Raw genomic sequence first — 17,030 nt, 5'->3', positions numbered from 1 at the left:
TATAAACAACTACGAAACAGAACACCCGGAGGCCTTGTTCATTGTGGCCGGAGACTTCAACAAGGCCAACCTCAAGAGTGTACTGCCAAATTCCACCAGCACATCTCCTGTCCCACCAGGGGCGACAACAGTATTATGTATTTTCTTTTATTCCCTTTTCTTTCCATGTATTTAATGATCTGTTGAGCTGCTCGCAGAAAAATGCTTTTCACTGTACCTCGGTACACGTGACAATAAACAAATCCAATCCAATCCAGTCTTGACCACTGCTACTCAAAAATCAAGGGCACCTACTATCCCATCCCCCGACTGCACTTTGGAAAATCAGACCATAAGAGGGTGCTCCTTCTCCCGGCATACAAGCAGAAACTCAAGCGGGAGAATCCAGCTAAGAAGGTCGTGCAGTGCTGGTCCGAGGAAACAGAAGAGCTCCTACATGACTGCTTAGAGACAGGGGACTGGTCCGTATTTAAGAACTCAGCGACCAACTTAAATGAGTATGCCACCACCGTCACAGACTTCATCAGCAAATGAGTGGACGACTGCATGCCAAAGAATGCAGTACGTTAGTTCCCCAACTGGAAACCATGGCTCAATTGCGAAGTTGACTCCCTACTGAAGGACAGGTCTGAGACGTTCAAGTCAGGTGACCCTGACCAAGACAAGAAATCCAGGTTGGACCTCCGCAAAGCCATCCGAGATGCCAAGAGAGAATATCAGACCAACCTAGAGTCACAGACTAGCGTTACAGATTCTCGGTGGTTGTGGCAAGGCCTAAACAACATAACGGGCTACAAAGCGAAGCCAAGCAGTGTCTCCAGCAGCAGCACACCCCTCCCCGATGAACTCAATTCATTCTATGCTCGGTCCTAACAGGAAACCATCGATCTGCAGTCGAGTGCCCCAGCAGCCCATAATACACCCATTCCTACCATCACAGCTTCCGGGCCTGCGCCGACCAGCTGGCAGATGTGTTCGGGCATCTTTAACCTGTTTCTACTCCGCTCCGAGGTCCCCACCTGCTTCAAGAAGACCGCCATCATACCAGTGCCAAATAAGAACCAGGCAACGTGACTCATTGACTACCATCCAGTGGCCCTGACTTCAGTCGTAATGAGGTGCTTTGAGAGGTTGGTCATGAAGCGCATCACCTCCATACTCCCAGAATGCCTTTTCTTAAAAAAATATTTTTATTCAATTTTAGCAAATTTTTAACATATGGGCGTGATTCGCTGGGCTCCCCGAGCATCTCACACACCTGTCCTCTACCCAAAAAAACCTACTCAACCTCGCCTCTGTCATCGGCGCTCTGTGAAGAACCTTAAATTGTATCAGGCTAAGCCTGGCGCAAGAGGAGGAAGAATTAGCCCTACCCAGGGCATCTGCCCACAGACCCTCATCTATCTCCTGCCTAAGCTCCTCCTCCCATTTACCCTTTAGCTCCTCCACCGAGGTCTCCTCCTCTTCCTGCATCTCCTGATAGACCGCCGGGACCTTGCCTTCTCCAACGCACCCCCCTGAGAGCACCCTATCTTGAATCTTACGTGCTGGAAACAGCGGAAATTCCCTCACCTGCCATCTCATGAGCGCCCTCACCTGCATGTACCTGAAGGCGTTTCCGGGGGGCAGCCCAAATTTCTCCTCCAGCATCCCAAGGCTCGCAAACATCCCATCTATAAACAGGTCCCCCATTCTTTTAATTCCTGCCCGATGCCAGCTCAGAAACCCCCCATCCATTCTCCCCGGGACGAGCCGATGGTTTTCTCAGATCGGGGACCAAACCCAGGCCTCTACCTCACCCCTGTGGAGCCTCTACTGCCCCCAAATTTTCAGAGTCGCCGCCACTACCGGACTCGTGGTGTACCTTGTCGGCGGGAGCGGCAGCTGTGCCGTCACCAGCGCTCTCAGACTCGTGCCCACACAGGACGCTATCACCAGCCTCTTCCATGCCACCCCCTCCTCCTCCATTATCTACTTACGGATCATCGCCACATTGGCAGCCCAGTAGTACCCACATAGATTGGGCAATGCTAGCAATCCTCTGTCCCTGCTACGCTCCAGAAGCACCCTTTTTACCCTCGGGGCCTTATTCGCCCACACAAATCCCATGATGCTCCTGCTGATCCGTTTTAAAAAGGCCTTACGGATCAGGATGGGAAGGTACTGGAACACAAAGAGGAACCTCGGAAGGACCAACATTTTCACCGACTGCACCCTACCCGCCAACGACAGTGGCAACATATCCCACCTTTTGAACTCCTCCCCATCTGCTCCACCAGCCACGTCAAATTGTGCTTATGCAGGGCCCCCCAACTCTTAGCCACCTGGATCCCCAGGTACTGAAAGCTCCTTTCCGCCCTCATCAGCGGGAGCTTGTCTATCTCCCTTCTCAAGTCCCCTGAGCTCACAAAGAGCTCACTCTTCCCTACGTTAAGCTTATATCCGGAAAAGTCCCCGAACTCCCTGAAAATCTGCATAACCTCCGGCATTCCCTCCACTGGGTCCGCCATATACAATTCAGGTCATCGGCACACAGCGACACCCGGTGTTCCTCTCCCCCCCGAACCAGTCCCCTCCAGTTCCCTGACTTCCTCGGGGCTTCATAAAGTAGCCTAACACAACTGATGAACCCCTCCCCGAACTCAAACCTCCTCAGCACTTCCCAAAGATACTCCCACTCCACCCTATCGAAGGCCTTCTCTGCGTCCTTAGTCGCCACTACCTCCGCTTCCCCCTCCACCGCAGGCATCATAATTATGTTGAGGAGCCTCCGCACATTGGTGTTCAACTGCCTACCCATCACAAATCCCGTCAGATCCTCGTGAATCACCCCCGGGACACAGTCCTCAATTCTGGTGGGCAGCACCTTCGCCAACAACTTTGTGTCGACGTTGAGGAGCAAGATCGGCCTGTACGACCCACACCATAATGGATCCTTGTCCCACTTCAGGATCAGCGAGATCAGCGCCCTGGACATTGTCGAGGGCAGGCCCCCCCCCCCCTCCCCTCATTGAAAGCCCTCACTAGTAGTGGGCCCAACAGGTCCATGTACTACCGGTAGAATTCCACCGAAAACTCATCCGGCCCCGGGGCCTTCCCTACCTGCTGATTAAAACATAATTGCAACAAATGGTAATGCCATTCGCATTTCCTCGTATGTATTAACAGAAGACTTCAACAAAACTTCTAAAACCGATTCAACTAAGATTCCTGAACTATTGAACCGAAAGAACTATGTGAAGTCTATCAGTTTAGATAAGAAGTGGAACCCCTTAACCAGCTCCTCCAGCCCAATCGGTGCCCCTAGCCCAACCACCTGCTCCTCCCCCACCCTCGTGAACCTCAGCCGATCCTAAAATCGGCGCATCCCCCCCTCCCCGTCAGGGACTCAGACCTATACAGCTCCTCATAAAAGTCCCTGAATACCCCATTTATTTCCACCACACTCCGCACCGTGTTACCCCCTCTATCCCTAACTCCCCCAATCGCCCTCGCTGCCTCCCGTTTGAAATGAAATGAAATTAAATGAAATGAAAATCGCTTATTATCACAAGTAGGCTTCAATGAAGTTACTGTGAAAAGCCCCTAGTCGCCACATTCCGGCACCTGCCCAGGGAGGCTGGTACGGAAATCGAACCGTGCTGCTGGCCTGCCTTAAAAGCCAGCGATTTAGCCGAGTGTGCTAAACCAGCCCCTAAAAATCACTTATTGTTACAAGTAGGCTTCAAATGAAGTTACTGTGAAAAGCCCCTAGTCGCCACATTCCGGCGCCTGTTCGGGGAGGCTGTTACGGGAATCGAACCGTGCTGCTGGCCTGCCTTGGTCTGTTTCAAAGCCAGCGATTTAGCCTTGTGCTGAACAGCCCCTTGTGCTAAACAGCCCCTTCCGAAGCTGATGTGCCAACATCCGGCTCGCCTTCTCCCCATATTCGTACACCGCCCCTTGCGCTTTCCTCCACTGCACCTCTGCCTTCTTGGTAGTCAACAGGTCGAATTTGGCCTGGAGGCTTCGTCGCTCCTTGAGTAATCACTCCTCGGGGACCTCTGCATATCTCCTATCCACCCTTAATATTTCTTCCACCAATCTCTCCCTCTCTCCCCTCTCCTTCCTTTCCTTATGGGCCTAGTGGAGATCAGCTCTCCCCTGACCACCACCTTCAGCGCCTCCCAGACCACCCCCATCTGCACCTCCCCATTGTCGTTTGCCTCTAAATATCTTTCAATGTACCCCTGGATCCGCCTGCTCACCTCCTCATCCGCCAACAGTCCCACATCGAGGCGTGACAGCGGGCGCTGGTCCCTCTCCTCCCCCAACTCCAGCTCCACCCAATGTAGGGCATGATCTGAGATAGCTATGGTGAATATTCTGTGCCCTCCACTCTCGGGAATAGTGCCCTACTCATAATGAAGAAATCTATCCGGGAATAGGCTTTATGGATGTGGGGAAAAAAAGAAAATTCCCTGGCCCCCGGCCTGGCAAACCTCCATGAGTCCACTCCCCCCATCTGGTCCATAAACCCCCTAGGCACCTTGGCCGCCGCCGGCCTTTTACCCGTCCTGGACCTGGAGCGGTCCAATGCTGGGTCCAACACCGTGTTGAAGTCCCCCCCCCATTATCAAGCTCCCTGTCTCCAGTTCCGGAATCCGACCCAACATGCGCCTCATGAATCCGACATCGTCCCAATTCGGAGCGTATACATTCACTAGTACCACCCTCACCCCCTGCAGCTTACCACTCACCATCACGTACCTACCACTCTTATCTGCCACGATGTTCAGCATCTCAAATGACACCCGTTTCCCCACCAAGATCTCCACCCCTCGATTCTTCGCGCCCAACCCCGAGTGGAAAACCTGCCCTACCCACCCCTTTCTCAGCCTAACCTGATCTGCCACCTTCAAATGTGTCTCCTGGAGCATAACCACATCTGCATCTGCTTCTGCCCCCCCCCGCCCCCCACCCCACCCCCGCCGACTAGCCAGCTCCCTTTCTAGGCCAGCCACACGCCCTCACCTCCCGCACCCTCCATTCCCCCCAGGCAGCGGACCCCCCGCCCCGGCTCCCTCTCCGAACTCCAGCTCCCCTTTGGCCAATGCAACAGCAACACAAACCCCCCCCCCACCCCAGCTCCAGCTAGGTCCCCCCCTAGCTGTATTGCTCCCCTATGGCACTCCTGTAATTCAGCTGACTCATGCTGACCCCGGCCTCTCCCGCCACTCCATCGACCCCCCAGTGTGAGAATCTCTCCTACACCTCCTGGCAGCCAGCGTGCGCTCCTCTCCAACACCGCCCTTCCCCCCGGCCCCGCACCCTTCCTTCCCTAGCGCGGAAAAAAGCCTGCGCTTTTCACCAAGCTGGCCCAGTCCTCTCTGGCGCAGCTCCCTTTTGCGGCCTTATCTCAGCTCCCCCACCTCGGACCTCCCATTCCCCCTCCCCCTCAGCAGGGCCCCGCCCTTCCAACCACCGATGCCCAAACTCTCTCAAAACCCCCACTTCGAACCATTTCACCCTACCCTACCCAGCACCAAAGAAAACAGAACAGAACATCCCCCAAAGCACAATAACCACAATAACCCCCCCTCGACACCCCCTCCCAACAAACCCTCAGTCCATGTCCAACTTTTCGGCCTGGATAAAGCTCCACGCCTCCTCCGGCGTCTCAAAGTAATGGTGTCGGTCCTTAAACGTGACCCACAATCGCGCCAGCTGCAGCATTCAGAATTTCACCCCCTTCCGATGCAGAACCGCCTTAGCCCGGTTATACCCGGCCCTCTTCTTGGCCACCTCCGCGCTCCAGTCCTGATATATACGGATCTCTGCTTTCTCCAACCTGCTGCTCCGCTCCTTTTTAGCCCATCTCAGGACACACTCCCTGTCCACAAAGCGGTGGAACCGCACCATTACCACCCACGGCGGCACGTTGGCCTCGGACCTCCTCGCCAGAACTCGGTGAGCCCCATCCAGCTCCAGGGGCCTCGGGAAAGCTCCCGCGCCCATCAGCGTGTTCAGCATCGTGACCACGTATGCTCCAGCATCCGACCCCTCCACTCCCTCCGGGAGACCCAGAATCCGAAGGTTCTTCCTCCTCGACCGATTCTCCATGTTTTCGAAATTTTCTTGCCACTTCTTGTGCAGCGCCCCGTGCGCCTCCACCTTCACCGCCAGGCCCAAGGTCTCGTCCTCGTTCTCCGAGGCCTTTTGCCACACCTCCCGGATCGCCGCCCCTTGGGCCTTCTGGGTCTCGACCAGCTTATCGATCGATGCCTTCATCGGCTCCAGCAGCTCTGCCTTCAGGTCCGCAAAACAGCGCTTGAGGAACACCTGCTGCTCTTCCGACCATTGCGCCCACGCTGCCTGGTCTCCACCGGCCGCCATTTTGGTTCTCCTCCCTCGCATTTTCGCTGCACCAAAATCACTTTTTTCACCGCTCCACTCCTGGTCCAATCCATGCAATGCCGGGGGAATCGTACTGTCGCCTTTCCACACTGGGAACCGTCAAACAAATGCCGCTGGGGCCCCTAAAAGAGCCCAAAAATCTGATTCTGACAGGAGCTGCCGAACGTGCGCCTTAGCTCAGCATAGCCACAACCGGAAGTCCTCCCAGAACACCTTGATACACTGCAATTCGAATACCGCCGCAACCGGTCCACAGCTGACGCCATCTAGAATGTAGAATTTACAGTGCAGAAGGGGGCCATTCGGCCCATCGAGTCTGCACCGGCTCTTGGAAAGAGCACCCTACCCAAGGTCAACACCTCCACCCTATCCCCATAACACAGTAACCCCACCCAACACGAAGGACAATTTTGGACACTAAGGGCGATTTATCATAGCCAATCCACCTAACCTGCACATCTTTGGACTGTGGGAGAAAACCGGAGCACCGGGAGGAAACCCACGCACACACGGGGAGGATGTGCAGACTCCGCACAGACAGTGACCCAAGCGGAATCGAACCTGGGACCCTGGAGCTGTGAAGCAATTGTGCTATCCACTATGCTACCGTGCTGCCCACTCCCTCTCCCTGGCCCTACGCTCATCCCTAGAGCAACTCGACAACAAGAACTCCTACATCAGACTCCTGTTTATTGACTACAGCTCCATCTTCAACATCATAATCCCAGCCAAGCTCATATCAAAGCTCCAAAGCCTAGGACTTGGCTCTTCACTCTGCAACCGGATCCTTGACTTTCTGACCCACAGACCACAATCAGTAAGAATAAACAACGCCTCCTCCACAATAGTCCTCAATACTGGGGTCTTGCAAGAATGCGTGCTTAGCCCCCTACTAAACTCCCTGTACACACACAACCTGCGTGGCAAAATTTGGTTCCAACTCCATCTACAAGTTTGCTGACGATACGACCATAGGCCGGATCTCAAATAACTATGAGTCAGAGTACAGGAGGGAGATAGAGAACCTAATGGAGTGGTGCAGCGACAAAAGTCTCTCCCTGAATGCCAGCAAAACTAAAGTGCTGGTCATAGACTTCAGGAAGCAAATTACTGTACACACCCCTATCAGCATCAACGGGGCCGAGGCGGAGATGATTAGCAGTTTCAAATTCCTAGCGGTACACATCTCCAAAAATCTGTCCTGGTTCACCCACGTCGACACTACCACCAAGAAAGCATAACAGCGCCTATACTTCCTCAGCAAACTAAGGAAATTCGGCATGTCCACATTAAGTCTTACCAACTTTTACAGATGCACCATAGAAAGCATCCTATCGGGCTGCATCACAGACTGGTATGGTAACTGCTCGGCCAAGGACCGCAAGAAACTTCAGAGAGTCATGAACACAGCCCAGTCCATCACACGAACATGCCTCCCATCCATTGACTCCATCTACACCTCCCGCTGCCTGGGGAAAGCGGGCAGCATAATCAAAGACCCCTCCCACCCGGCGTACTCAGTCTCCCAACTTCTTCCATCAGGCAGGAGATACAAAAGTCTAAGAACATGCACAAACAGACTCAAAAACAGCTTCTTCCCCGCTGTTACCAGATTCCTAAACGACCCTCCCATGGACTGACCTCATTAACACTACACCCCTGTATGTTTCACCCGATGCCGGTGTTTATGTAGTTACATTGTGTACCTTGTGTTGCCCTATTATGTATTTTCTTTTATTTCCTTTTCATGTACTTAATGATCTGTTGGGCTGCTCAGAGAAAAATACTTTTCACTATACCTCGGTACACATGACAATAAACAAAATCCAAATCCAATTAAAGACATGGCCCCAAAACATAATCTTATGAACCTCATAATTGTAACACAATTGCTCTCTTGCATGGGCAAACTGGATTGTGTGTCACAAACAATATCCTTGTGATGCCAAGTACGTTAAAGTTTCATTTCCACTACGTTCCAATTCTGTATAACAAAGAACAAACAAAGAACAAAGAAATGTACAGCACAGGAACAGGCCCTTCGGCCCTCCAAGGCCGTGCCGACCATGCTGCCCGACTAAACGACAATCTTCTACACTTCCTGGGTCCGTATCCTTCTATTCCCATCCTATTCATATATTTGTCAAGATGCCCCTTAAATGTCACTATCGTCCCTGCTTCCACTACCTCCTCCGGTAGCGAGTTCCAGGCACCAACTACCCTCTGCGTAAAAAACTTGCCTCGTACATCTACTCTAAACCTTGCCCCTCTCACCTTAAACCTATGCCCCCTAGTAATTGACCCCTCTACCCTGGGGAAAGGCCTCTGACTATCCACTCTGTCTATGCCCCTCATAATTTTGTATACCTCTATCAGGTCTCCCCTCAACCTCCTTCGTTCCAGTGAGAACAAACCGAGTTTATTCAACCGCTCCTCATAGCTAATGCCCTCCATACCAGGCAACATTCTGGTAAATCTCTTCTGCACCCTCTCTAAAGCCTCCACATCCTTCTGGTAGTGTGGCGACCAGAATTGAACACTATACTCCAAGTGTGGCCTAACTAAGGTTCTATACAGCTGCAACATGACTTGCCAATTCTTATACTCAATGCCCCGGCCAATGAAGGCAAGCATGCCGTATGCCTTCTTGACTACCTTCTCCACCTGTGTTGCCCCTTTCAATGACCTGTGGACCTGTACTCCTAGATCTCTTTGACTTTCAATACTCTTGAGGGTTCTACCATTCACTGTATATTCCCTACCTGCATTAGACCTTCCAAAATGCATTACCTCACATTTGTCCGGATTAAACTCCATCTGCCATCTCTCCACCCAAGTCTCCAGACAATCTAAATCCTGCTGTATCCTCCGACAGTCCTCATCGCTATCCGCAATTCCACCAACCTTTGTGTCGTCTGCAAACTTACTAATCAGACCAGTTACATTTTCCTCCAAATCATTTATATATACTACAAAGAGCAAAGGTCCCAGCACTGATCCCTGTGGAACACCACTGGTCACAGCCCTCCAATTAGAAAAGCATCCCTCCATTGCTATAAGAATCATATTGCACATTTGGCTACAAAGAATTATTAAACAGCCAGTACGGTTGATGCTGTAATAACACTTGACTGCACATCGACTTTCTGATACATGAACAAAACTTCACTGCCTTTATGATGGCAGTTTAATGACCCATATTCCTTTCCTTTGTTCGGTGCTCATTCCTAATGCTTTTGAAAAGTACATTCCTACTTTTGGTTTCCAATCTCAGTCATATGCCTGAACCCCAGGTGCAAAAGGCATCCCTCCCTGCCTCATTTCCATTTCTGAGGGACATATTTAAATGCTGAATTTTGGGCATTATTTTGTCTGATAAGTCTTAACGAGTAGGCAAGTCCTCAAATACATTTTATTCAGAACCTTTTTGAAAGTGCTTGCATCTCATCCTCGTCAGTCTGAGCTCAAACATTGGTTCCACGAATGAATTTTAATAAGTGCACTTACAATTTACTCCTGGACCCTCATTGACGTTTGAAATAACGACATAAACTAGATATGAAACAAAAGAAAAAAAATGGCAAGCTTGATTCATTGACAGCTGGAAGAATGAAATCAGAAACTTGTCATTTAAGGAAGGACACCTGGGATTGTACAACTTTGCATTAGCTAGCGACAGTCACATCATCTCAGCAACATCTAATGGCCATTTGTGCGAAGCAGCAGTTTCTTGCGGGAGAGATACACTCCAGTTAATCAGCTGTCTCACCATTGGGAGTACAGTTTTCAAAAATGTTGACAAACTAGTGTTTTGAAAAATTGTAGAGCTCAGAATAATTCAATGGCATTTTCCCCACCTGCATAAGCCAAGTATCCATTATCCAAAACCTTTGGGGCCAATTGTCTTTCAGTATTTAGATATTTCCGGTCTTCGGATCTGCCATATATACAGTAGGCATACACCTACTTACATTACAATAGCCTAAGCTTCGGCTAGCTATAGTCTACAAATACTAGGTCGTTTCTCCATTTGCCAACCCTCACACAACCTGGGCGGGATTTTCTGATTGGGCCTGCCCTGAGGCCCGGAATTCCCACCCGAGGTCAACAGACCTTCAAATGGTCCATAAAGTTATCTGTCCCACATGTGACCATTCCTGCGGTGGGCCAGATCGGAAAAGTTATGTTTCTTACCCATTCACTCTTATTATGCCTGTGATATAATATTACCCTGCCTTATTAACATACAAATTGACTGCATAGCCATTCAGAAAGAGAGCGTTTTTTTGGGATGTGTTCCGTTTTTGGGTGTTTGGATAAAGGATATTTGACCTGTATGAGCAAGCGAGGTTGATAAGGAATGAGGGCAGGTTGCATCAATGACTGACTGATGAAGCCAGCTTGAATTGGAGCACAATCATTCACTATTATTACACCCCCAGGCTGAAATGCTGAAATAATGTTGACAGAAGAGCTGCCTCACGTGAGAAATATTTTCATGACAACCTGTTAATTGATGTTAGCAGTCAACAGATCGGACAAGCTGCTGGACTGATCCCACAGAGCACCTGTATTTGGCTTTGAATTAACAGCAAAACTGTTGATTTTGACATCAGGCTGGCTGATCTCCCAGTGAAATCTCCTTCTCCACACGGTGAGTGGGAAGATATTCTGCTTTGCAAGGGCCCTGAAAATTTGGCAAGGCCAGGAATCATGGAAACATACATCGCAGAGATCCTGCCAGTAATTGTCATGATATCCAGATCAGCATATCATGGTGCAAACACACACACACTGATGGACAGGCAGTTGGACCAACCAACACACACATAACATCGCAGCCAATCACCAGTGAGAGCACACGCACTATTAAACAGCGAACACCACAGTTCCCGCTCATTTTACCAGGAGATAGCTCAGAGCACAGAGCTCACAGCGTGCCACTCAGACATACACCATGTGCTGAGTGCCTCACTAAGATAGTGATAGGGCTGGGTCCACAGGTTAGCAGGTGAAGCACGTACCCAAGCCAGTAGTTAGTTGTTACCGTTGATTCGACAATAAAACAGAGTTGTACCAGCTACAGCCGTGTTGGATAATTTGTGCATCAGAACACCCAACACAACAGTAATGTCGGTGTCAACTCTTTGAAAGATCGATACATTTAGCTCCACTGTTCCACAATTCTGCAATATTTTTCTTTCAGAGTATTTACCCAATTCCATTTTGAAAGGAATTTGTGTTCAGAAAATGTGTTCTGTTACAGACAGGGGGGAGTTAATGTAAACATCACTATGTCTCCTCCTACCACCCATCAGTAAACAGAAAGGTGTTTTTGATTTGTTTTCCCCCTCTATAAGCAGTGGCATATTTCCCAACCCCTCCGTTTTGCTGTGATCCAATGTTTTTATTAATAACCCCAAATCAAACTCAAGGAAGGATGAACTCAAAGGCCGCAATTCTCCATTTCAGCGGCTAAGTGCCAGCTGAAACGGAGAATTTGCGGGAGTACTAAGAAAAATCGGCCTTCTAAGACCGGTGACGGGCTAGCAGCAGTGAAGGGTGAAACTCCCGCCTTCTGTGCCGAAAATAGCCGGAGAATGGCTGGGGCCCCGGCCGCCAATGCGCACGGCTGACGACCTGCAGTGTCGCGCCGTACAACATGGAGGCGGACCCGCGCGGACCCGACCCACCATCGACTCAATGATGCCAACTCAGAGGGGGTGTAGCATGGCTGACTGGCATCAAACCAGCACTGGCGCCGGTTACGATTTGGGTCAGAGCACATTCTCCGCCCGGTCACTGATTACGATATCAGCGTTTGCAACGGAGAATCCAGCCCTATGTTCTTCTGTCGGAGGTGATTTGCACGTGATTTGCACTCCCATATCATGGAACAATTCTGTATCCTTCACCATGCACATTTTTGCATGGTGAGGAATACGAGGGATTCTTGAAGGAATCCCGCTATTGGCCCGCCATTTTGAGTGGCGGCCCGATAGTGAAATCCTGCGGCTGGCCACCTACTCCACACCACACGTATTGCAAAGCAGCACCCCACCGCATCGCAAAGTAGCCCACCCCAACGGATTTGCTGCCTGCATCCCCTTCCTCCAACTATGGGAGCGACCCCTGGGACCCCCAAAGTAGGGAGACCCCCCTCAGAGACCGCCTAACTAGAGGGAGACCCCACAGGGATCCCCCGAACTAGGGGGACCCCTCACAGAGACACCCTCACAAGAGGGACCCTATTATAATCTGCCCAGATCCTATTAGCTGCGGGCAATTGGTTAACCCATGTTCCTTGAGGAATATGAGCTCCCCCAATGAAGGTGGGGTTGGGGGCTGGGAAATCATTATCAGTGCAGCTGTAGAAATAGAGCTGGTACTGCCTAGAGAGAGAACCAGTAGTGAATTACTGGTAATGTGTACATATAGTTGTAAAGAAAGTTACTTTCTGTTTGACTCTACAAACCCATGCTGAATTCTTCATGGGCCTCACAAAAGACCCCCACAGGGGCCCCTTAACTAGAAGGACCCCCCACAATGACCCCCTAACTAGAGGGACTCCCCCAGACCTCCTAAATAGGGAGATCCCCACAGAGATCCCCTAACTAGAGGGACCCTCCAGAGACCCCTCCAGAAAGGAGATCCCTGACTGGAAGCTAGAGAACAGTCCAGACAGGGGCAGTGAAAAAAATTACAGTTGTAACACTTACCTGAGGGAGAACAGCTGTGACCGTTGTTTAAACCCCTCTGCAAGCCATTCATTTCTGGGGTCGGCTGTGATTGACAGCTTCCACAAACCAGCTGCGAGCCTTGCTTCATTCCCTTGCTTCATTCACCTTCTTCATGGATGAGAAAGTCTAAGTGCTGAAACCACAATGTTTACAAACATCAACCTCATCAAATAGAGCTGAGTGCTGTCAATTTTTAGCTCAACACTTCAAAACCACTCGATAGTTCCTGGATGCCCGATTCTCTGCCGCATCGAGGACCCCGCTACGAGCAGTGGGCGGTGGAGAATGGAACCCAAAGGGTTAGTTTATTTGCACACATTGAAATTGCGGGAGGAGGGTCGTAACATTGTTTCCTTTTCGCTCAGACAGTGAAAGAAGGATAGTGATGAGGAGGATTTATAATGCAGAAACCACAGAGAAACAAAATATTGTTGCACCTCGGCCCGGAGTTCAGAACCAAAGCCCAATGAGGTATTCCTTCACAGAGGTTGGCAGGCTGAAAATTGAAATTGCATAATGCATTTTGCCAGTGGTGTTGACCCGACACGAAGACATAGATGTGCAGGGATGGCTCAGTCTTTTAGGCAATGGTACAGACGTTCCAGTAGATGGGGCCAAGTATACAATCTGGGTAGAGCTCCTTTACGGTAATGCAGTAATTTAGTTATGTGGGAAAATGGCAGGGTGAGATTTTGCAGTACAACAAGGTAACATTACTGTTTACATAAGCTAGAGGTCTATGTCACATGCCTCCCATCTCTTCACTTGTCTTTGACAAAGGGTTTGCCTGGTGACGGTCAAATGTCTCAGCCATTAAGATTGAAAGGAAAACAGATGGGTAGACTCTGGTTGGCCAAGTTGGATTATGAAATCCAGATGGCCTTTTAAAGCTCCCTTGAAATTTGGTATTTGCAGCACACATGGGCATTGTTAGTGTCTCTTCAGAGATAACAAGGTGCAAGTTTCTTCAATGCTGTCATGGTAGCTCCGTTTGTTTGAGGGTTACAGACAAACACAACTTCAGCCATTTTAAAAGGTCTTTATCATATTTTTGAAATCTTAGAAATAGCCATGAGTATATCTAATTTAATCTATTTCATAAAAATATACAGTATAAGGCCTTAATTATCTTTTGTGTCAGAAAGGGTCTTATTTCCCTTCAGACCTTTCAACCATGTGCGTGATTTAACCAAATGGCAACAAAGTCCCACAGAGAGCGCATTTAGCCGTGTGTTTCCCGCGCTTGCAATGGATCTCTGCTTGCTGGAACTCTTCAGTGCAACGGGAGAGCGGCATGCCATTTTTAAATGGCGTCTCAAATTCTTGAGCTCCCGATGATATCCCTGAACTATAAAGAGGTTCCGAGGGCAGCACGGTGGTGCAATGGTTAGCACTGGGACTACGGCACTGAGGACCCAGGTTAGAATCCAAGGTTACTGTCCGTGTAGAGTTTGCACATTCTCCCCGTGTCTGCGTGGGTTTCACCCTCACAACCCAAAGATGTCTGGATTGGCCATGTTAAATTGCCCCTTCATTGGGAAAAAATTAATTGGGTACTGTAATTTTTTTTTTAAATTATGCCATTTCCCTGTGGGTTACACCAGGAAATCAGTAAAATGTTCCATTGAAATCTCAGGCAAAGGTGTACTCCATGTCTATGTACATCACAAAATAATTGGTAAAGGGCTACCTGTAAATTAACAAAATGAATTAATACATTTTGAAATGGTGCAGATTTCAATACCAGAAAAATCACATTTAATAGCATTCAAGTCACATTAAATCTTTTTTGTATCTGTTCATGGGATATGGGCATCGCTAGCTGAGCCAGCACTTATTACAAGTACCTAATAGTGCGATGGTGTGCTGCCTTCTTGAACCTCATGTGTTGTAGGAACACCCACAGAGCTGTTACGAAGGGAAATTAAGAACAACTGAATGCGTTCAGAGGATCAGCAGTGGAATTTATCCAGAAGCTCTATGGAAACGAGTCAGGGTAGCAGAATTGGAAAGGGAAAGTGGAATGTTGGGTTTGGGCATCACTGGGGCCAAGCCGATAATCAGCGTATGAGTTTGTAGCAGAGGCAGGACACACAAGTAAGATTGAGCTATGAGTTACTGGAGACTGGAAAAAAACGACACACTTCTAAAGCTACCTGTGAAAGAACTGAGGCAGCCTTTTGGGAGTTATCACTATTGTGGCTGGATAATTAACTCAGGTCAGGACTCAGCCCAGTGAGAAGGCCCTCACACAAGCGATCAACAGTTAAAAGCAAATTCGGAATGGACAAATGAAGGAACAAACCTTTAGAGAGTCAGAGAGTCATAGATGTTTACAGCATGGAAATAGGCCCTTTGTCCCAGCTTGAAAATGAAAATGAAATGAAAATTGCTTATTGCCACAAGTAGACTTCAAATGAAGTTACTGTGAAAAGCCCCTCGTCGCCACATTCTGGCGCCTGTTCGGGGAGGCTAGTATGGGAATTGAACCGTGCTGCTGGCCTGCCTTGATCTGCTTTAAAAGCCAGCTATTTAGCCCTGTGCTAAACTAACTTGTCCATGCCGCCCAGTTTCTATCACTAAGCTCGTCCCACTTGCCCGCATTTGGCCCATTTCCCTCTATACCCTCCCTGTCCATGTCTAACTGCTTTAAAAGGACAAAGTTGTACCCGCATCTACCACTGCCTCTGGCAGCCCGTTCCAGATGCTCACCACCCTCTGTGCGATGAAATTTCCCCCCAGGTTTCTTTTCTTATCTCTCTCCTCTCACATTAAACCTATGCCCTTTAGTTCTATGTCCTCTACCGATGGAAAAAAAGATATTTCAGAGACAGTTGAACAATGTGATGAGGTACTGAAGGTTTTCTTGGATGAATTAAAAGAAAAAGATGGAGGGTGTGATCTAACGGTAAAGTTTCAAATGTGAGGCAGGTTCCCCACCGCTAGCTAACCACACTTTGCACTTTTTTGGACCCTGGGGAGTTTCTCACCGGGCTAGCCCACACTTAGAAAAGCGTCAGAAGCTGAGCCGCTCGACCAGCTTTACTTGGAGCTGGTACAGATGCTAGGCTGAGGATGTGAGATTTAGAGAGGGATGTCAGCGGCAGGTCCACAGCTAATTTGAGGAGCCCCACGGGCTATGGGCGCAGGAGATGGAGCCAGCAATGCATGATATCGAGGCCAACACTGCCAGGGTGATGGCCGCACCTGGTGCATGACTTCGGCAGCATGAGTGGAGGTGTCCAAGGCGTGGCTCAGTCAGTGACAACCATGGCTCAGCGCCTCGTCAGCATGTCCCAGTCACTGAGGGATGATTCCCAGTCTCAGGTGGACCTTGATAATATTGGGGAGCTGCCTGTGCTGGCAGACCCAGATGACCAAAGGGACAGATGGGGCTTGGTCCAGCTATCCCTCCGTCCCGAGGTGAACTCCAGGGCCCTATGGGCATTGATCGGGAGGAGGGGGTGCTAACCCGGAGCCTCCCTAAGGAGTGGCAGCAGCCTCCCTGAGATCCACGCCCAAGAAAACCACATGTCTCAGAGTCAGTACCCGCAACAGGGTGGCACAGTGAGGCATGTGCTGCTGGCAAGTCTCCAAAGGACGTCCACCAGGGGAATCGAAGGCTGGGCGATGCAGTCGGCAGCAAGCTGCATCCACCTCTAATGAGCATCCTGGGAGCACACTTAGGTAGAACATGGAAGGCTAAATAGTTCGAGGGCCACTGAGAGGGCACGGGGAGGAGGGGAAAGGTGTGATGAAGGGGGGATGGAGGGAGGGGTTGAGAGGGGTGGGGAAAGTGGGATGGCACCATCAGGGCATTGGGGAAACTTGGGACACATATGTACAGCAATAATAAAAGTTGCACTCGAGAAATATGGCACCTCTGGCAGTTTG

At 49.9% G+C, this 17,030-nt stretch overlaps 1 long non-coding RNA gene across 1 annotated transcript in view; it reads right to left on the bottom strand.

Annotated features, from left to right (window-relative positions):
* LOC140398813 (uncharacterized) overlaps window positions 1-17,030 on the bottom strand; it is a 98,721-nt gene that overhangs the window by 46,878 nt on the left and 34,813 nt on the right. The window contains exon 2 of the long non-coding RNA XR_011937563.1: window positions 13,116-13,269. This is a non-coding gene — a long non-coding RNA (uncharacterized lncRNA). The remainder of the gene's footprint in view (window positions 1-13,115; window positions 13,270-17,030) is intronic.

This window comes from Scyliorhinus torazame, chromosome 22 (assembly GCF_047496885.1).
Source record: "Scyliorhinus torazame isolate Kashiwa2021f chromosome 22, sScyTor2.1, whole genome shotgun sequence".
Taxonomy (NCBI): domain Eukaryota; kingdom Metazoa; phylum Chordata; class Chondrichthyes; order Carcharhiniformes; family Scyliorhinidae; genus Scyliorhinus; species Scyliorhinus torazame.
Note: the sequence above shows the minus strand (reverse complement) of the source record. Positions and strands in the feature narration are given on the sequence as shown.